This window comes from Microcaecilia unicolor, chromosome 8 (assembly GCF_901765095.1).
Source record: "Microcaecilia unicolor chromosome 8, aMicUni1.1, whole genome shotgun sequence".
Lineage (NCBI taxonomy): Eukaryota > Metazoa > Chordata > Amphibia > Gymnophiona > Siphonopidae > Microcaecilia > Microcaecilia unicolor.
Genome location: NC_044038.1, coordinates 100,211,786 through 100,234,294, shown reverse-complemented (window position 1 = coordinate 100,234,294; position 22,509 = coordinate 100,211,786). Strand labels below are relative to the sequence as shown.

The following is a 22,509-nucleotide window of genomic DNA, read 5'->3' as shown; positions in this document are numbered from 1 at the left end:
GGGAGGCTAGCAATCTGCCCATTTGGCCACCCACCAGCCTGCCCGTTTGTCCAGAAATCTGGACAAACGGGCAGATTGGCAAAACCCACCCAGTTTTCCGGACATGTCCTCAAAGGTAAATCTGGACATATGGTAACCCTATTCAACTGCAGTAGGGGTTGGTGTTTCAATATTGTGTTTTCAATGTTCTCTGCAGTCCTGTAGATCTTGCAAGTCCCTCACTATTGAAAATGTAATAGTAAAATAGCAGAACTATAGGTGGAGGATTCACACTCAGCTTAGAGAGAACAGTGCTGGCAGGGGTCCTAAATGCCTCGCCAGTGGAAGTGCTCCTCCACTTGTGACTACCACTGCCACAGCACCGCCCCCCCCCCCCCCCCCCGCCTTAAATGCTCTGGCACCCCTGAAATTCGAGGTCTGGCTACACACCTGGTTCTGGCTTTCAAAAGCTAAATGGGGCAATTCTACAACTGGGTAAATCTCTTCATAAAGGCAGTTAATAAATCCCAATTAACTAACTAACTAACTAACTAACTAACTAAACTGGTTCCTCCCAATTATCAAAGGGCTTGCATTTGGTCATTTCTGAGATGGGCGTCCTTGGTTTCCATTATCGCCGAAAATCAGAAACGACCAAGTCTAGGGGCGACCATCTCTAAAGACGACCTAAATTTCGCGATTTGGATGTCCCAGACTGTATTATCGAAATGAAAGATGGACGTCTATCTTGTTTCGATAATACGGGTTTCCCCGCCCCTCCATCGGGACGTTTTGCGAGGATATCCTCAGCAAAACTTGGGCGTCCCTTTCGATTATGCCCCTCACCATCACCTAGTTTCATACTGAAACTATTTGAACACATAAAATGGTCACAATTATTTGCATTATTGAGTTGATTTTATGCTTTGATGTTGTTTTACAATGTTTTTAAAGTTAGTGGGAACCTACAATTTTTATGCTTGTGAGTTTAAATATATATCACTAACGTATTGCATGCTTGTATGTATGCGACTATTTTTGGTTCAATATTATTATATTTTCTCTTTTTAAAAAATGTCTTTGTGTATATTTTAAAGATATTTTGTGTATGTCATTGATTCTAATTGTGTGTGTTTATTTATTAGTGTTCTATTAACCCCTGATGCAATGAATACGGCAAAATGTGGCCTTGTCTGGTTCATTTGAATAACAAACTGTTCTGGACTTTTGGTCTGCTCTGTTGACTACTTTTAACCTTCATGATGAGACACCTTCTATCATATCAGATACGATATTACACGTGAGTCTATTTTTTTCAGTAGCAGGTTCCACTTTATGGAATGCTAAACCCCTCTACATTAGATCACAAACTTCTCTAACAAAATTTAAAATGGATCTCATAACATTCCTTTTTGGGGATGTTTTTACACTTTCTTAAGACTGTCAGTGGGATGAGCTTGCCAGCCAGACTAGACTTACCATCCCTCCCTCTATCTCTACTGCTACCCCATCTTTCCTGTCATTTATTGTAGTTCAGTTTCTTCCTCCACTTAAGAACATAAGCACTGCCATACTGGGAAAAGACCAGTGGTCCATCAAGCCCATCATCCTGTCTCCGACAGCGGCCAATCCAGGCTTCAAGAACCCAGCACCCCCCCCCCAAAAATAAATAAAAATAAATAAATGTAATAATGTTCAACGGACTTTCCCCTCAGTAATCTGTCCAAACCCCCTTTAAACTCCGTAAGGCCAGCTACTGTCACTACATTCTCCGGCAACGAGTTCCTGTTTGTTTTAAATCTACAATATTCTAGCTTCATCTTGTGTCCCCTGGTTCTATTGTTGTTTGAAAGTGTAAACAAATGCTTCACATCTGTCCGCTCTACTCCGCTCATTATCTTATAGACTTCTATCATATCATCCCTCAGCCGCCTTTTCTCCAAGCTGAAGAGCCCTAACCTTCTCAGCTTTTCCTCATAGGGAAATCGTTCCATCCCTTTTATCATTTTCGTCGCCCTTCTCTGCACCTTCTCCAATTCCTTTATATCTTTTTTGAGATGCGGCGACCAGAATTGGACACAATATTCAAGGTGAAGTTGCACCATGGAGCGATACAATGGCATTATAACATCCTCGGGTTTGTTTTCCATCCCTTTCCTAATAATACCCAACATTCTGTGCGCTTTCTTAGCCGCTGTAGCACACTGAGCAGACGTTTTTAACGTCTTATCCATGATGACTCCCAGATCCCTTTCTAGGTCTGTGGCTCCTAACGCGGAACCTTGCATGACATAGCTATAATTCGGGTTCCTCTTACCCACATGCATCACTTTGCACTTGTCAACATTGAACTTCATCTGCCACTTGGACGCCCAATACCCCAGTCTCGCGAGGTCCTCCTGTAATCTTTCACACTCCTCCTGCGACTTGACGACCCTGAATAATTTTGTGTCATCTGCGAATTTAATTACCTCACTATTACTCCCATCTCTAGGTCATTTATAAATATGTTAAAAAGCAGCGGACTCAGCACAGACCCCTGTGGGACCCCACTAACTACCCTTCTCTATTGAGAATACTGATCATTGAATCCTACTCTCTGCTTCCTATCTTTCAACCAGTTCTTAATCCATAGTAATACCCTACCTCCGATCCCATGACTCTCCAGTTTCCTCTAGAGTCTTTCATGAGGCACTTTGTCAAACGCCTTTTGAAAATCCAGATACACAATATCCACCGGCTCCCCATTGTCCACATGTTTGTTCACCCCCTCAAAAAAATGCAGTAGATTGGTGAGGCAAGACTTCCCTTCACTAAATCCGTGTTGACTTGGTCTCATCAGCCCATGTTTTTGTATGTGCTCTGTAATTTTATTCTTAATAATAGCCTCTACCATGTTGTCCGGTACCGACATCAGACTCACCGGTCTATAATTTCCCGAATCTCCTCTGGAACCTTTTTTAAAAATCGGTGTAACATTGGCTATCATCCAGTCTTCCGGTACCACACCTGATTTTAGGGATAGATTGCATATTACTAATAGTAGCTCTACACAGTGGCGTTCCTAGGGGGGCGGACACCCGGGGCGGCTCCCCGCCCCCCGGGTGCAGCGCCCCCCCCAATGCAGCGCGGACCCCCCGACGAAAGACAACCCCCCGCGAAAGAGCCCCCCAGGTGCATGCCGCTGGGGGGGGGGGTGCCGCAGCACGCGCCTGCTGCGAGTTTACTAACTTTGCTCATTCGCTGCAGCTCCCTCTGCCCCGGAACAAGAAGTAACCTGTTCCGGGGCAGAGGGAGCTGCAGCGAACGAGAGAAGTTAGCGAACTCTCGCAGCAGGCGCGCACCGCGGCACCCCCCAGCGGCGTGCACCCGGGGCAGACCGCCCCCACCGCCCCCCCTTGGTACGCCACTGGCTCTACAAGTTCATTTTTCAGTTCTATTAATACTCTGGGATGAATACCATCTGGTCCAGGTGATTTACTATTCTTCAGTTTGCAGAACTGAGCCATTACATCCTCCAAGTTTACAGAGAATTCATTTAGTTTCTCTGACTCGCCCGCTTCAAATACCCTTTCCGGCACCGGTGTCCCACCCAAATCCTCCTCTGTGAAGACCGAAGCAAATAATTCATTTAATTTCTCCGCTACGGTTTTGTCTTCCCTGATCGCCCCTTTAACACTATTTTCGTCCAACGGCCGAACTGATTCTTTAGCCGGCTTCCTGCTTTTAATGTATCTAAAAAAATTTTTACTATGCATTTTCGCTTCTAACGCTAACTTTTTTTCAAAGTCCTTTTTTGCCCTCCTTATCTCTGCTTTGCATTTGGCTTGGCAATCCTTATGTTTTATCTTGTTATTTTCAGTTAGTTCTCTTCCCCACTTTCTGAAGGATTGTTTTTTGGCTCTAATGGCTTCCTTTACCTTACTGTTTAGCCACACCAGCTGACGTTTGGTCTTTTTTCCTCTTTTTCTAATACGCGGAATATATTTCTCCTGTATCTCCAGGATGGTGTTTTTGAACACCAACCACGCCTGATGCATGTTTTTTTCCCTGTGAGCTGCTCCTTTCTGTCTTTTTTCACCTTTTTTTCTCATTTTATCGTGATCACCTTTTCTAAAGTTAAACGCTAGTGTATTTGATTTCCTAAGTTCACTTGCTTCAATGCCAAGTGGCCCTCGCACCGTTACCCCCCGCACTAGATCATGAGCTCCACTAAGGACTAAGTCTAGTATTTTTCTTTCTCTTGTTGGCTCCTGAACCAGCTGTTCCATGAAGCTGTCCTTGATTTCATTAAGAAATTTGATCTCCCTGGCGTATACCAATGTTACATTAACCCAGTATATATCCGGATAATTGAAATCATTCATTATTATTACATTGCCCATTTTATTTGCTTCCCTAATTTCCTTTGACAATGCTGCGTCCGTCTGCTCGTCCTGGCCAGGCGGACGGTAGTACATGCCTATCACCTTTTCCCCTTTTCACGTGGTATTTCGATCCACAAAGATTCGAATAGTGGTTTTATATCCTGCAATATTTGCAGCCTATAAGAGTCAAGGTTCTCATTAATATGCAGTGCTACCCCTCCTCCAATCCTATCTACCCTATCACTACGATATAATTTGTAGCCCAATATCACTGTGTCCCACTGGTTATCTTCCTTTCACCAGGTCTCAGAGATGCCCATAATATCCAATTTTTCATTGTGTGCAATGTATTCCAGCTCTCCCATTTTATGTCTCAGGCTCATTGCATTTGTGTATAGCCATTTCAATGCTCAGTTTTATATCACGTTTAATACATGGCATTATTAATATGTTATCTTCTGCCTAGATGTCATCGTCGATAATACACTGAAATCTTCTGCTCAGTGTGCTGCTGTGGCTAGGAAAGCGAATAGAATGTTGGGTATTATTAGGAAAGGTATGGAAAACAGGTGTGAGGATGTCATAATGCCGTTATATCGCTCCATGGTGCGACCACACCTTGAGTATTGTGTTCAATTCTGGTCGCTGCATCTCAAGAAAGATATAGCAGAATTGGAAAAGGTGCAGCGAAGGGCGACTAAAATGATAGCGGGGATGGGACGACTTCCCTATGAAGAAAGACTAAGGAGGCTAGGGTTTTTTAAGCTTGGAGAAGAGACGGCTGAGGGGAGACATGATAGAGGTATATAAAATAAAGAGTGGAGTGGAACAGATGGATGTGAAGCATCTGTTCACGCTTTCCAAAAATACTAGGACTAGGGGGCATGCGATGAAACTACAGTGTAGTAAATTTAAAACAAATTGGAGAAATTTTTCTTCACCCAACGCATAATTAAACTCTGGAATTCGTTGCCAGAGAACGTGATGCAGGCGGTTAGCTTGACAGAGTTTTAAAAGGGGTTAGATGGTTTCCCAAAGGACAAGTCCATAAACCACTACTAAATGGACTTGGGAAAAATCCACAATTCCAGGAATAACATGTATAGAATGTTTGTATGTTTGGGAAGCTTGCCAGGTGCCCTTGGGCTGGATTGGCCGCCATCGTGGACAGGATGCTGGGCTCGATGAACCCTTGGTCTTTTCCCAGTATGGCATTACTTATGTACTTATTATTTTTACTTTAAGGCCATCTGATCCACTACGGTCTCTTTGACATCCTTACCTATAAGGAACTTTTTCTTCACTGTTTGGGTGATATCCTCAAAAGATACCTTATCCTGAACCATGCGCTTTTGAGTGACTGTCAGCCTTCCCCCCCGTTTCTAGTTTAAAAGCTGTTCTAGTTTTTAAATGTTGACGCCAGCAGCCTGGTCCTACCCTGGTTAAGGTAAAGCCCATCAGATCGGAATAGGCTCTCCCTTCCCCAGAATGCTGCCCAGTTCCTGACAAATCCAAACCCCTCATCTCCACACCATCATCTCATCCATGCATTGAGACTCCGGATCTCTGCCTGTCGCTTGGGCCCTGCGCGTGGAACAGGTAGTATTTCAGAAAATACTACCCTAGAGGATCTGGATTTGAGCTTCCTTCCTAAAAGCCTAAATTTGGCTTCCAGAACCTCTCTCCCACATTTTCCTACGTTGTTGGTACCCACGTGTACCAAGACGTCCGGCTCCTCCCCAACACTATCTAGAATCTTGTCTATGTGCCGCATGAGGTCCGCCACTTTCGCACCAGGCAGGCAAGTCACCATGCGATCCTCACGTCCACCAGCCACCCAGCTATCTACATGCCTAATGATAGAGTCTCCAACTTCAACAGCGGTTCTATCTTTTTCCCTATGGGCTCTAATCAGAGACATATCCTCGGTGCGAGAGGATAATACATCCTCTGGTGGGCAGTTCCTGGGTACAGGAGTACTTCCTACTTCACCATGGCAACACTCTCCTTCTAGGGGACCTCTCACCTCCGAAGTAGCACAGGGGCTACCTGGCTGGAGGTGGGACCTCTCTACAACATCCCTGTAGGTCTCATCTATGTATTGTTCTATCTCCCTCATCTCTACCAAGTCTTGTACTCTAGCCTCCAGAGAATGGACCTTCTCTCTGAGAGCCAGGAGTTCTTTGCACCGGGCACACACATATGACTTCACTCCAACTGGGAGATAATCATACATGTGACACTCAGTGCAAAAGACTGGGTAGCACCCCTCTTGCTGCTGGACTACCGACTCCATCTCATTAATATATGAGTATTTCAATATATTAAAGCAAGCTACAAAAATGAAGGATGTTGGATAGTCAAAGTGTCTTTAGGATTTTAATATGATTTATTTTGTTGTTTTGTGGTTACTGTTTGGATATACTGAATGTATTGAGAGTTAGTGGGAGCAGCACTTGCTTATTAGAACCCTGATTATAAATGAAGAGCTTCCCTAGGGGAGGGCGGGTGGGCAGAGCAAACCAAATCTCTGTTGGAATCCTATCTGTTAAGGTATGTTACTCAGTACACTGGTCACAGGAACTAAACCCAGCCACAGATAACTCCCTCCAGGCAGCCCAGCCCCCCAAACACAGGAATTGCAGTTTCAGAGAAAAAGAAAAAGAACCCAGCAAAAAATACAGCACAAACTCAGAAAGGTTTAAAGAGGACACACCCTAGTAAAACCACAGCGTTTCTTTTTTCTTTTCTTTTTTTGTGTAAGTTTAGGTGAAAATGTAGATTAGAAAAGATTTTAGATCACTTGCAGTTTCTGCCAACAAACCAAAGCAGCTCAGAAATCCTCTGCTGAGCCCATTTGTCTTTCTCCTCTTTTGCTTTTCCTGTCCTTGATTTTTTTTTAGAATTGTAAGCCATATAGATATATTACTTGATTTGTGGGATAGCAAGACTGAAATAAACTTGGAAACTTAAGACTCTCAGAATGCCTCATATGACATGATATGCTGATTGGGGGACCAGGATTATGAAGACTATCTGTATTCAAGAAACTATGGGACAAATATATTGGATCTGTAAAGAAGAGGAAGGGATGGGCAGACTGGATAGGCCATATGGAGGGGCATAATTGAACGGCGCCAGCCATCTATATGGGCGGCCATTGTAGAAATATACTGTCACTTGCTCTCGGTGAAATACAGGCCAATGGCTCAGGCTAAGAGCTAGGCCTGTAAAAATCAAAGATCACTTCTGACACAAATTACATTTCACTGTGGCACGTGCTGAAATGAGGTAACTGAGAGCTGACAAGGGTGGGGGAATCTATAAACAAATAAGCAGGACTGGCACCTGCAAGAATTCATGAGTGAAGATGTTTTGGTTAATGCAAGAGTTAGTAATGGGTCAGGTGCAAGTAGAGGGAGGGGGAGCTGAGGAGGACAAAATGACCTGTGACGTTATTTCTTCGCAGATGTTGTCCTAAACATAATTTGTTTATACTTAGAATTTAGGAACATGTGAAGTCATTCTTATCAACTGATAAGGGCAAAGAAGCTCTGGTGAGAAAGCTAGGGTCCATTGGAATGAATAGGGTCAAAATGGTATAAAAAGGGTATAAGAAGGGTATTAGTTCAGAAGGCTTCAGAAGACCTCAGAAGACTGGAGACAGATGTGTCGTGAAGTGCTGTTCTACCATACCAATACCTGATTGCCTGTACTGCCTTTGGGTGAGAAGCTGATCCTAATAAACTATCTTACTATATCTACTGAATACTGGGTTCCTTTCTAATTGGAGTGTTTGCTACTACCTAGACTGTTTAAAACTGTCATGAGCAGATACACGGTTGGGGTAATTAAGTATCTGGAGGGAACATGCAATCCTTTACAGGATAGTAGAAAGCCCATGGCTTCCGCTGCGCAACAGAGGTGGCAGACCTAATTATTAATCACCATCTATATGGCCGGCACCGCAAACAGCAGTCCCGTATTATCGAAAAAGATGGCTGGCCATCTTTCGTTTTGATAATACGGTTGGGGCCAGCCAAATGTCAGAGATGGCTGGGTTTGAGATAGCCGGCATCGGTTTTCGCCGATAATGGAAACCGATGCCGGCCATCTCAAACCTGGCCAAATCCAAGGCATTTGGTCATGGGAGGGGCCAGCATTTGTAGTGCACTGGTCCCCCTGACATGCCAGGACATCAACTGGTCACCCTAGGGGGCACTGCATTGGACTTCAAAAATTGCTCCCAGGTGCATACCTCCCTTACCTTGGGTGCTGAGCCCCCCAAAACCCACTCCCCACAACTGTACACCATTACAATAGCCCTTATGGGTGAAGGGGGGCAGCTACATGTGGGTACAGTGGGTTTGGGGGGGGGGGTTGGAGGGCTCCCATTTACCACCACATGTGTAACAGGTGGGGAGGGATGGGCCTGGGTCCACCTGCCGGAAGTGCACTGCACCCACAAAAAACTGCTCCAGGGATCTGCATACTGCTGTCAGGGAGCTGGGTATGACATTTCAGTCTGGCATAGAGGCTGGCAAAAGAGGTTTTTTTGGGGGGGTGGGAGGGGGTTGGTGACCACTGGGGGAGGTAATCTCCGATTCCCTCCGGTGGTCATTTGGTCAGTTGGGGCACCTTTTTGAAGCTTGGTCCTGAAAAAAAAAGGGACCAAGTGAAGTTGGCGAAATGCTCGTCAGGGCCAGCTTTCTTTTTTCCATTATCAGGCAAAGCCGGCCATCTCCTGACCATGCCACCATCCCTCCCTGTCCTGCCTTCGCTACCCTACCGACATGCCACCTTGAAGTTTGGCCGTCTCTGCGACGGAAAGCAGTTGGCGCTGGCCAAAATCGGCTTTCGATTATACCGATTTGGCCGGGTTCAGGACATCGCCGGCCATCTCCCGATTTGTGTCAGAAGATGGCCAGTGATCTCTTTCGAAAATAAGCTGGATGGTCTTTATCTGCCTCAATTTTTTCTCTGTTTTCTATGTTTCAGCTGATGTTAAATGAAAGGATATGATATAATACTGGTAGTGAATGGGATGTCCAAGTTGATCCAGAGCCATTTCTTAATGTTAATGTAACTGAGACTTATGTTCAAACTGATTTGCTTTATATTGTTGTTCTTTGATAGATGGTGAGCAGGGCATTTATTACATTTGTCAGATTTTTGCTTTTACCATTACAGCGCTTACACAACCTATGCTGTACAACTGAAAGGCTAGTTTATAGTTCTAGAACAGAAACATCCACTTCTCTTCCTGACATCACTGCTTCAGAAAATGTTTTATGTCTATCTGCATATTATCATGTGATTATCATCGGATAAGACCTCTAGGCCCACCCAGCCTGTCTCATAATCCCTTGAGTCACCACAGACCCTACTCTGTCTCTGGTCACCTTTCTTATTCACCCATAACCACTGACCTATAAGTAGGTTGTAAGCACCTACAAACTATCTAAACCATTGTCTTACCCAAGTATCTGTGTTCTTAGAAACTGCAATGAAAATATTCTGGAAGAAGACATAAGCCTTGGCTGCAACAGACTGACTATCACCACAGCTCTTGATGTCAACAAGGGCCCGAAACCAGGAGGCTGATTTCATATCACAGAGAGAGGTCACTTCATAGGGTCCATTGGATGCCACTTGCCCAGAGAGGCCATCAAAAGAGGTGAACTGAGCTCCCATGGTTAGGGTACATTGCCCATTCTTCTTGAAGCAGCCACGCACTCCTTCTTTCAAACTGCAAACCTCGCTGGCTTCACAGATCACCAGCTCACTCATAAGACCATTAGCAGAACAGGTGTATCTTTGGCTGCAGTCTGGTGACACAGTGGTTTCTCCAATCTGGAAAAAGGAATGGAAAAGAGTCATTAAGGGGGCAATTCTATAATATAGGCACTAATATTTATGTATGTAAATGTTTACAATATTGGCATTTACATGTGTGTGTGTGTGTACATATGCCATAACTGTCAAAAGTTCACCTAAGTGCTACTCTGTGAAAAGCTGTGTAAGTTTTACAGTGCATATGTGCAAGGTGGTTGTACACATGGGTGAACATGGATGGGGCTCACGCTTATATGAGCAAGTTCTAGAAAACTGTCATTTATGCACGCCTGCGCTAACACTTACATCACAGATAAGTTAGTATTCTATAAAGGAAATAAGACACCTACATTCCTTTATAGAATAGGCTCCTATTAATGAACTGCCCTTCACATATTTTTGATTCCAGTAGGGTCATATCTCAGTTGTGAAGTAGGCAGGATGCATTGTATTCTTTGGAGGCTGTGATGCCCTCCATTAGATCAAGTTGTGAACTTTCTAACATTGTTACCAATCAGCTTTTCAGACCGTGCAACGCCATCTGAAGAAGATGGTACTGAAGACTGATACACAACACCAAAAGAGTGGGAAACTAAAGAAGGCTCGACATGTGATATATGAAAGTTTCATAAGGAGACACTTCTTATATTGCAGTTACATAAATAACATGGCACCTTGTTTTGGCACTGCTTGCCTGCCTCAGGAGTCTTGTAGTTGTTTGCCCACTGATTGAAACTAAACAGCTTCAATAACTGATGTCTGGTAGTTTTTAAAAAGTATGATGATGGACTGTCCTCTATAGTCCAAACATTGCATAGAGGACGGTCTGTCACCGTGTAATCTTTATTGTGGCTTTTCGTGGAATTTTTTGCTTTTGTGCACTGATATCTTGTGCACGGTCTTTTTAAAGACCACCAGACATCAGTTATTGAAGCTGTTTGGTTTCAATCAGTGGGCAAACAACTACAAAATTCCTGAGGCAGGCACGTAGTGCCAAAACGATGCCATGTTGAGTCATTTATGTAACAGCAATATAAGAAGTGTCTCCTTATGAAACTTTCATATGTCACATGAATTACCCACTGGACAAGAAACGGAAAAAGAGGTGGAGGAATAGGCATAATATACAAATCCGAATTCACCATCACAGCCACAGCCGAATCCATTCTGCCACAACTTGAAATCGCCTCGGTAAGAATCAGCTACCCAAATCTCCAGGAACACCTTAACGCAGTCCTACTCTACAGACCTCCAGGCAATTGGCAAGACTCCCAAACACACTTTATGGACTTTATCTCAAACACTTGTGTCTCCACCTCAAATCTTATCATAATAGGAGATATCAACCTGCACCTTGAAGATCTTACCTCAACAAGCACCCAAGAATGCAAAGAGTTCCTACAATTGTGGGATCTTCACGGACCAAACACGCAACCAACTCACACTAAAAGACACACAATAGGCATTATCACATACAAATTCGATCCCGATTCAAACCTTATATTAATAGATACAAAATGAAAAGCCGCACCATGATCAGACCACTATAAAGCATACATCTTCCTCCAATGGCGAACGAAAGATTCACCTAACAAACAAGAATGAAAAACCTACACCACGAGAAGAAAAATAGACCCGGTAATATTCTGGCAACAGATCTATCACAGCGGATGGACAATAAAGGCAGATACAAACCAATTCCTCCTAGAATGGGACGAAAGATGCAGATCAACATTAGACAATATTGCCCCAATTCATACCAGAACCTCACACAGAAAGAACTCAATACCATGGTTCAATGAAGAACTGAAAAAACTCAAAACACAAGTTAGAAGGTTACAACGTGCGTGGAACAAAAAGAAAGACGAACCCACACTTAACGCATGGAAACAGCTTCAAAGAAAATACAAATATACCATAAGACAAACTAAAAGATTATATTACAAAACTGAAATTGGACCAAAATACAAGGACATACATAAACTTTTGCAACTCGTGAATAAACTAATAGATATTACACCAGTCACAACCGACAACATAGATACACCAGGAGCAGATAACCTCGTGATATACTTCAAAGAGAAAATCGTACAATTGCGACTTAAAATACCTGCCAGCACCTTCGACTACATTGAACTCCTTGACTGTCTAGATCCAGACCCTGGTGTATACCCAGCAGACATTATCTGCTGATATCATCTCCCAAACGCTCAAAAGATTTGCCAAATCTCATTGCAAATTAGACATATGCCCTAACAACCTCATGGCATCTGCCCCTCAACAATTTATGACAGATCTAATGAATCACTTGAACCGTATGTTACAAAATGGACTTTTCCCGAAGGAGAAAGAAAACATTCTACTCACTCCAATACCCAAAGATGCAAAGACAAGCGCTAGCAAACTAACCAACTACAGGCCAGTAGCATCCATTCCCTAAATAACCAAACTAACGGAAGGATTGGTGACCAAATAACTCACAAACTATTTAAACAAATTCTCAATACTACACGACTCCCAGTCAGGATTTCGGTCTAACCACAGTACTGAAACAGTACTAGTTACTCTCATGAATAAATTTAAACAAACGATTGCAACTGGTAAGAACATACTACTTCTACAATTTGATATGTCTAGCGCCTTCGACATGGTTGATCATGGAATACTACTACACATCCTCGAGCACTTCGGAATTGAAGGCAACATTCTCAATTGGTTCAAGGGGTTCTTCCGATCATACCAAGTGACATCTAATTCGACTACATCAGCCACATGGATACCTGAATGCGAAGTTCCACAGGGATCTCCCCTCTCACTGACTCTATTCAACTTAATGATGATACCTTTAGCCAAACTACTATCAAATCAAAACCCCAACCCATATATATACGCAGACGACGTAACGATCTACATCCCATTTAAACAAGATCTAACGAAAATTTCCAATGACATCAACCAAAGTCTACATATCATGCATTCATGGGCGGATGCATTTCAGCTGAAACTCAATGCAGAAAAAACCCAATGCCTAATACTCACCTCTCAACATAACACGAACAAATTCACCACCATTAACACACCAAAATTGAATCTTCCAATTTCAGACACCCTAAAAATTCTTGGAGTTACCATTGATCGACACCTAACACTTGAGAGCCATGCGAAAAACACAACCAAGAAGATGTTCCACTCAATGTGGAAACTAAAAAGAGTAAGACCTTTCTTCCCAAGGACCGTCTTCCGCAACCTGGTACAATCAATGGTACTCAGTCACCTAGACTACTGCAATGCACTCTACGCTGACTGCAAAGAGCAAATAATTAAGAAATTTCAGACAGCCCAGAACACTGCAGCTAGACTCATATTCGGTAAAACAAAATATGAAAGGGCTAAACCCCTACGAGAAAAGCTACACTGGCTCCCACTTAAAGAACGCATCATATTCAAAATACGCACCCTAGTTCACAAAATCATTCATGGAGATGCTCCGGCCTATATGTCAGACGTAATAGACTTACCACCCAGGAATGCTAAAAAATCATCCCGCACATTCCTGAATCTTCACTTCCCCAACTGCAAAGGTCTAAAATACAAATTAACGCATGCGTCGACCTTTTCATACCTAAGCACACAATTCTGGAACGCGCTACTGCGCAACTTAAAAATGATCTATGAACTAACTAACTTCCGCAAACTACTGAAAACCCATCTCTTTAACAAGGTATACCACAAAGATCAGCAAATGTGAACTCCTCCACATATATCCAGAATTGTCTTATAACATCTGCTTGTTACACTACTATGATGATGTCTTATTATTATCATGTTACCCAAGATCCTTCTGTAATACTACATGTCTATTTTCTTATGTATTTCCACCATTCATGATGTTCTATTAGATTGTAAGCTCTTTGAGCAGGGACTGTCTCTCTTTGTTAAACTGTACAGCACTGCGTAACCCTAGTAGCACTCTAGAAATGTTAAGTAGTAGTAAGTAGTAGTAGTAGTATTGTAAGCCAGATTGAGCCTGCAAAGAGGTGGGAAAATGTGGGATAGAAATGCAATAAATAAATAAATAAATAAATAAGACGTCTTGTGCACGGTCTTTTTAAAGACCACCAGACATCAGTTATTGAAGCTGTTTGGTTTCAATCAGTGGGCAAACAACTACAAAATTCCTGAGGCAGGCACGTAGTGCCAAAACGATGCCATGTTGAGTCATTTATGTAACAGCAATATAAGAAGTGTCTCCTTATGAAACTTTCATATGTCACATGAATTGAAGTACTGTTCTTACTGAAGTCCCCTTGTTTGTTCTTTTGGCGTTTTATTTATTCTGTGGGATTTTTTGGTTCAGTTACCGCATGGTTACTGAAGACTCATACACCATCATCTTTATGTTTCAATAGTTTTTATTGATGATCAACAAGTTAAACAAACCGCTACATGTCTCCCCTAACAATTAAAGAACTAACCATGGTTATACATCGGAATTTAAATCATACAGCTAGATCATCATCAAGGTTTCACATTTTCTCCCCAACCCCATTTCCAACATGTTAAGTCATTTTATTGGAACAGTTGCATCAAAAAACGGACACCAGTATAAGCAAAAGCTTTCGCACAGATACAGCAATATTGCAATAAGTTATGCAAAGAATTCACCCCAACAACTGCCCAAACTGGAAAGATCACTCCCACCCCCCCTACCTTCCCACTACCCACTTGTGAACTTTTTAAATGTTCAAAATAAAGCTTCGTGCTCTCGAGGGCATGGTTAACCACAATGGCTCCCATACCATGCGGAACCTCTCTCCTTCTGTGCTGCCCAGTGATTTCACACGGCATCTATCCAGCCGCATTTGATGTATCAGCTGCACACGCCAGCATGCTAGCGGTGGCATGAGATCTGATCGCCAAGATTTCAAAATCGTGGTAATCCCAAATAAAATTGACCACTGCACATATCTCTTGAAGCCTTTAGGTGGTGTCGCAGTAAATTTGTAACTAAAAAATAATATCAGCGGGTCACACACTACAGAGCATTCCCACTGTGACTGCAATGAGGAAAGGATGGCCCTCCAAAAGGCCTGCACCAGGGGACAGAGCCAGAACATGTGCCCAAGTGTGGCTGACCCTCTTCCACATCGTGCGCATGTCCCATCACAAGACTCAGTTATTCTGGCCATTCTTTTAGGGGCCATGTAGGTTCTCATAAAAAATCTGTATAACCGTTCACCCTGAGGGACCGAAAAATGCATTTTGTAGATACTACCCAAGAACCTCTGTCCAGTATCTGTTGTAACTGTGCAGCCAAGATCCTCAGTCCACGCTTTAGTCACCCCTATGTAATCTATTTCTTTAGTTGTGTCTTTTAATTGCTGTAAGTGAAATCGTAAAGGAACAGAGACCTGTGCCCCCAAAGAGTACTGTTCTGTAAGGACATCGATCACATCCTCCGTGAGATCTGTCCATGTTAAGGAGGACACATAATGTTTTAATTGAGCATAGGTGAAATACTGTGATCCAGAGATACCAAACTCTTCAATTAGCGCATCTAGTGTTTTAAGCTGTCCCTCTTCTGTAACTATATGAGACAAGTAGATAATTCCTTTGTCTTTCCATTGACCAAAAACACTAGCCCCTATCCCCGGAGGGAAATCTGGGTTATTACAAATGGGGAGCAGTGGCGTGACTTTTGCACTAAACTTGTATCTCCGACATACCCACCGCCAAGTAGCTCTCATCGGGCGCAAGAGTGGATGTCTTTGGAATGCTCTTGGTGGTAAGCTGCATCCCGTATGCAATAGGTAGCTAAAGTGAGTCTCAGGGAATACCGCTATCTCTGCCTCTGTGTTAGAAAATTCTGTTGTACCCCGGAACCAATCATTTATGTGACGCATTTCACATGCTATTGAAAGATTCCGTAAGCTCAACAGACCCATTCTCCCCTGTTCCCGTGGGGTGGTGATCACCTCCATAGGCAATCTTGGACGCTTGCCCTGCCAGAGAAAGTTCTGTATGAGCCTTTTTAAAGCTCTCTCCTCTTTTACACGCAAAAACAGTGGGAGTTGTTGAAACAAATAGAGCCATCGCGGCGCAATAAGCATGTTAAAAAGTGCAACCCGCCCCCACAGCGAGACACCATCATCTTTATATAATTCTTATGCTTGTCCAATAAGGTATTGCACCCAAGAAAGAATCCAAGTTTCTCCAGGAGCTATATGGTTTGCACTGTGTTTTATTATAAGATTTGTTGTGACCATTTAAAATTTAAAATTAGCTCTCCTCTTCCGGAGCAATGAATTCAACACAATGCCAATATGTCACATGCCATGTGTGGCTTACTGCAAGGCTTCCAAATCAGGTTTAAGGTGGGTTTTCAGCTGAAAATGTCCCTAAACCTAGCAAGTGGAAATTCTACTGGCTAGATTTAGGAGTGCTATTGGGCACTTGGTGTTGCTGGCCTAAACTCGGCCCTCTAATAAGGGTTCACTGTCTAATCTAATCATTTCTATACCATTTTTATCCTAAATATGGGGCCTGAAGTAGCTTGCATAAGATTTTAGAGCAAAAAATTAGATTAAGTGTCAATAGGAGTTCTGAAATAAATATGTTTTCAAAACTTTTTGAAACAAAGAATAAGAGGTACAAGTCTTAATAGAGATAGGCATTGTATTTGAAATATATGCAGCTCCATAAGAAAAAGATGTTTCTAAAATTTTCTTAGCACAAATTGCTTTAAAAGAAGGTAAGATTCACATACAGTTTTGTATTTGTCGATAAGCCTTAACTCCCTTAGGAAAATGCACCAAATTAGAAAACTCCTCTGGAATTAACCCATAGAAAATCTTAAAGACAAAACAGGCCGTTTTAAAGTTTATCCTTGCCTGCAATGGGAGCCAATGAATCTCCTTAAAAAGAGGAACAACATGGTCAAACTTAGTTCTATGAAAAATCAGACAAGCACCCATATTCTGAACCATCTATAATTTTTACAGGACTCCCTCAGACACACCTCCATAAAGAGAATTACAGTAATCAAGCTGTGATAAAGAAAAATATTTTGAAATAATAGGGCAAATTGTTCTTGATTGACAAAAGAGTGATAGATATATAACTGTCTCAGCTTAAAAAAAAAAAGCACTACTTTACCAAATTATTCACCTGTGGCTGAAAGGTCAATAATGAATCAAGAATAAAACCCAAGATTTTAGAAGAAGAATCTACAGAGAGTGAATCACTTTCATTCAAAACTAATTTACTTGGGAGAGATGCTCCTCAGTACCTCTCCATTCTTATCTCTCCCTACACTCCTTCCAAGACTAAACTGCTCCTAACCATAGCAATTTAGTCTTGGCTGAGTTTAATTTCAAGAGATAGCTATTTTTATCTAACTAACTTCAGCCATTTAACTGTTGGCTGGCTATGTTTATTCCTCTGGTTAAATACAGTATCTGTCTAAGGAGAGCTTGCAAAATACGTGTTTATTCCTCTGGTTAAATACTGTATCTGACTAAAGAGAGCCAGCAAAATACAGTTGGCTGGTTGAAGACAGCCAATTAAAGAATATCCTTCTATTCAGTGTGATTAACTGAATAGGACTCCTACCCAGTTAAATTGCGCTTGTAGGGGGCAAAACTTGCACTGCCACTGGACTTGCAAAACTTGATTTGCGCTGTTTACTCTATTTGAACTTTTGTGGACTTTTGCACTAGCAGGATTTTCTATTTGGGCTTTGCATTCACACATGTACCTTTGCTTTGTACCAAAACCTCAGCTTTTATATAATGAGCCTAGACTAAAACCTAAAACTGAGCAGTTTGGACTTTTACTAGTAATATCTATTTGTTAACCAGCAGCTAGATAACGTGTTGTAGTAGTCAGCAATTTAGGTTTGTAAGGAAGGCAGCTGGCTCTGCCAGTGCAGTCTCGTGATCCATGCATAGAGGCTGTATTGTGTGAATGTGCTGGAACACTGCAATAAGTTACATTTCTTGCAAAGTAACAATTTCTGTGAAAGCTATGACACTGACGTATCTTTTCTCTGTGAGAACTACAGAACTACTAATGTATTGCGCATGTGCATGTACTGCGCATGTGTATGTGTGATGTATGGTGTGTTTTATGCGCATGACCACTAATCTGTATAAGAACGAGTGTCAGGTGACGCTCGGGGCGCAGTATCCTGAGTCTGAACTTAGTACTGTGACAGCTAGCTAATAAAAGTTGCCTTGCTTTGGAAGTCAGCGTCTCGGCCTCCTGATTTACTTGCTAATTAGTCCTGTTTCACGCTGACTGGGTCTGGCACTGATATTCAGTGGCACTTACTACTACTACTCCTACTTATCATTTCTATAGTGCTATTAGACATGTGCAGCACTGTACACTTGAACGTGAAAGAGACAGTCCATGCTCAAAAGAGCTTATAATCTAATCAGGACAGACAAACAGTACAAATAAGGGATAAAGGAATTAACTGTTATGACCCGGTAGTAGTGAGCCCCTGTGCCCCGACTGAGCACGGCAGAGATGGAGAGACACCGCACTTGGTCAGGCAGCCAGACAACCCCTAGCTTCACCTGGGAAGCGACCACCGTTCACCGGGAGTTGAGCTCCCAGCTGCAGGTAGCCACCAGGACTTCTGGAACTGGCAGGGTTGCACGGCCACTGACCAGAATAGCAAGAAACAGACACAGTCCAGAACCAGAACTCCAACAGGCAAAGAATAGTCAATTCAGTCCAGGGTCAAGGCAGGCAGCAAACAAGCGTAATCCGAGAAGACTAGCCAAGGTCCGGTACACAGGAAATCAGGAACAGAAGAAAGTCGGTGAACAGCACTCCGACAGCAACTCCTCAGAACAAATGAGGCCGAAGCAACGAAGGACTGAAGGCAGGGCTTTAAGTAGTGGAGGAATTAGGCTCAAGTATGTGTAGCTGATTCAAGATGGCTGCCCCCATCAGCAGAGGTGCCTTCGTCAAAATATGGGCTTCCTTCCTGACCTCGTTACTCCAAGATGGCTGCCCCCTCCTGAGCTAGCCAAGATGGCTGCTGTCCTTGATCCAACCCGGATGACGGCTACCAGACTTAGGAAACTGAAACCGACCCTCCTAAGACTGAACCTTGTCCCTCTTGAACGAAGCTGAGGAATGACTTAGCCGGGAGGAGCGTCGAACAGGTGAGGGACGTAACAGTATCCCCCACGAAAAGCCCCCTCTTCTCCCCGGTCCGGGTCGAGTAGGGTGAAGGGAATGGTACTCACGGACCAAGTCCGGAGCATGGACATTGGTTGCTGGCTCTCAGGAGTTGTCTTCTGGTCCGAAGTGCTTCCAGGACAGCAGGTAGAACAACTTCCCACCACGCAGCTTCGAGTCCAGGATCCGGTCTACTTTGTACTCGGGGTCAGGATCACTCTCTGGCGCAACCACCTTCTTGGGCTCCGGATGCCACTTGGACCTACGGAAAGGTTTCAGCAGAGACACGTGGAACGCATTGTGCACTCTGAGCTGAGCGGGTAGTTGCAAGCGGTAAGTCACCACTCCAATCCTGGAGCGCACCGTAAACGGGCCGATGAAGCGGGGAGCAAACTTGAGTGATGGTAGCAGCAGTCTCAGGTACCGGGTACTGAACCATACCTTCTCTCCTGGCTCGAATGTGGGAGCAGCTTGTCTCCTGCGGTCGTATGTTTCCTTGGCCTTGACCGCTGCCTGACGCAGCTGCTCCTGAACCTTCTTCCATGTCTCTTGTATAGTTCGGACTGTGGGCTGTACCTGAGGTGGGACCTCTATGGGCGAAATGGGTGGAGGCAGATGTGGATGACGCCCATAGATGGTGCTGAAAGGTGTAGTCCGGGAAGCTGAATGTAGACTGTTATTGTAGGCAAACTCAGCCCAGGGTAACAAGGAGGACCAGTCATCCTGGCGCTGGTTTGAGTAAGCCCGGAGGAACATCTTCACCATCTGGTTGACCCTTTCCACCATCCCATTGGTTTGCGGATGGTACGCCGATGAGAAGAGCATGGTTACCCCAAAGGCTGAACATAATGCTCTCCAAAAACGAGAGGTGAACTGGGAGCCTCGGTCACTTATGATCCTTTGGGGCAATCCATGGAGCCTGAAGATGTGGGTGATGAAACTGGAGGCAAGACTGGCAGCTGTGGGTAAGGTCTTCATAGGCACAAAGTGGGCCATCTTGGAAAACCGGTCGATCACCACCCAAATGACAGTGTTACCCTGGCAGGCCGGCAGATCAGTGATGAAATCCATGGACAGGTCCTCCCAGGGTTGCTGCGGTACCGGCATGGGCTGCATCAAACCCCACTGCTTCTGATGAGAGCTCTTAGTTCGGGCGCACACAGGACAGGTGGACACATAGTGCAGCACATCCTGCGCCATCCGGGGCCACCAGTACGCTCGGGAGATCAGATGGATAGTCTTGCGGAACCCGAAGTGGCCGGCGAATTCAGAAGCGTGCCCCCAGCATAGCACCCTCCTTCGAAGACTCACGGGTACTGCCTTCTGGCATGCGGCACTAGCCCCGGGTATAGCGGGAATACAGGCTGGGTTCAGCATGGGATAGGGCTCCTCCTGGTCCCTGGGAGCCTCAAAACTGCGGGACAGGGCATCCACCTGGACGTTCTTCTCCCCCGGCCTAAAAATCAGGCGGAAGTCAAATCTAGAAAAAAACAGAGACCACCGGGCCTGGCATGGATTCAATCTGGTGGCATTTTGGAGGTAGAGTAAGTTCTTATGGTCAGTGATCACCGTCACCGGATGTCCTGCTCCCTCCAGCAAGTAGCGCCGTTCCTCAAACGCTAACTTAAGCACCAGAAGCTCCCGATCCCCAACTGTATAGTTCCGCTCCGCTGGGGGTAAACTTGCGGGAAAAGAAGAAGCAGGGATGCTTCTTCCCGGCAGCAGATGTCTGGGAGAGCACGACCCCTACCCCCAAGGCTGAGGCATCTACTTCCACCACGAAAGGCTGGGTAGGATCCGGACTGCGGAGAACCGGTCCGCCCCGAGGGCGCCTGTACACCCTGTCCCGTGAAGAGTCCCGTGTTATGAGGGAATACATCCGAGAGAATCTCCTCAAGGGCTTTATCCGGGCCTCTATTTCACCTGCAGGGGCCGGGTTCTTCTTCGTGTCAAAAAAGGACGGGTCACTTCGCCCCTGCATCGACTATCGGGGCCTGAAGAAGATCACGGTGAAAAATCAGTACCCACTTCCTCTCATTCCGGAGCTGTTTGATTGCCTCCAAGGAGCCCGGATTTTCACCAAGCTGGATCTGCACGGATCCTACCCAGCACTCCGACAGCAACTCCTCAGAACAAGTGAGGCCGAAGCAACGAAGGACTGAAGGCAGGGCTTTAAGTAGTGGAGGAATTAGGCTCAAGTATGTGCAGCTGATTCAAGATGGCTGCCCCCATCAGCAGAGGTGCCTTCGTCCAAATATGGGCTTTCTTCCTGACCTCGTTACTCCAAGATGGCTGATTTTGGTAAACTGGGGGAATACCTGAAGAAGGAGCTGTTAGCATGGGAAGGCATAGAAGATGTGAAAAATCAGTGGTCAAAGCTAAAGGCTGCTATAAATATGGCAACTGATCTTTATGCAAGGAAATTAAACAAAAACAAGAGAAGCAGGAAGCCTATATAGTTCTCCAAACAAGTAGCTGAAAAAATAAGAGCAAAAGAGGCTTTGTTCAAAAAATACAAAAGAACGCAACAAGAGGATCATGGAAAAGATTATCGGATTAAACTCAAAGAAGCGAAGAGGGAAATACAGCTATTGAAAGCACAAGTGGAAGAAAAAATGGCTACAGATGTAAAGAGAGGTGACAAGACCTTTTTCAGATATATTGGAGAAAGGAGAAAAGAAAGGAATGGAATTGTAAGCTGAAAGATAATGAGAATGGCTATGTAGAGAATGATGAAGATAAAGCAAACGTGCTAAACAGTTACTTCTCTTTGGTGTTCACAGAGGAAAACCCTGAGAAGGACCATGGTCTGCTGCTGAGGGAACATCTGGAAATGGAGTAGATACTGTGCCATTTAAGGAAGAAAGAGTTTATAAATAGCTTGAGAATCTGAAGGTGGAGAAAGCTATGGGGCCGGATGGGATACATTTTAGCAGTGCTTTTTTTGTAGAAAAAAAGGCGCCGGTACTCATTATGGGCGGGGTCATCACATATGGCTCCACCCATGTTATAACCACACCCACAATAGCCACACCCCTTATACTAGCCATGGCGCATATAAACAGACATCCTTGAAAATATTATACTAGTATAGGAGAAAAAAATAACGTGATTATTTTTCATTAAAAATAAT

General features: G+C 44.0%; 1 pseudogene; it reads right to left on the bottom strand.

The window, feature by feature from the left end:
• Positions 1–22,509, bottom strand: part of LOC115476806 — a 638,208-nt pseudogene that overhangs the window by 24,090 nt on the left and 591,609 nt on the right.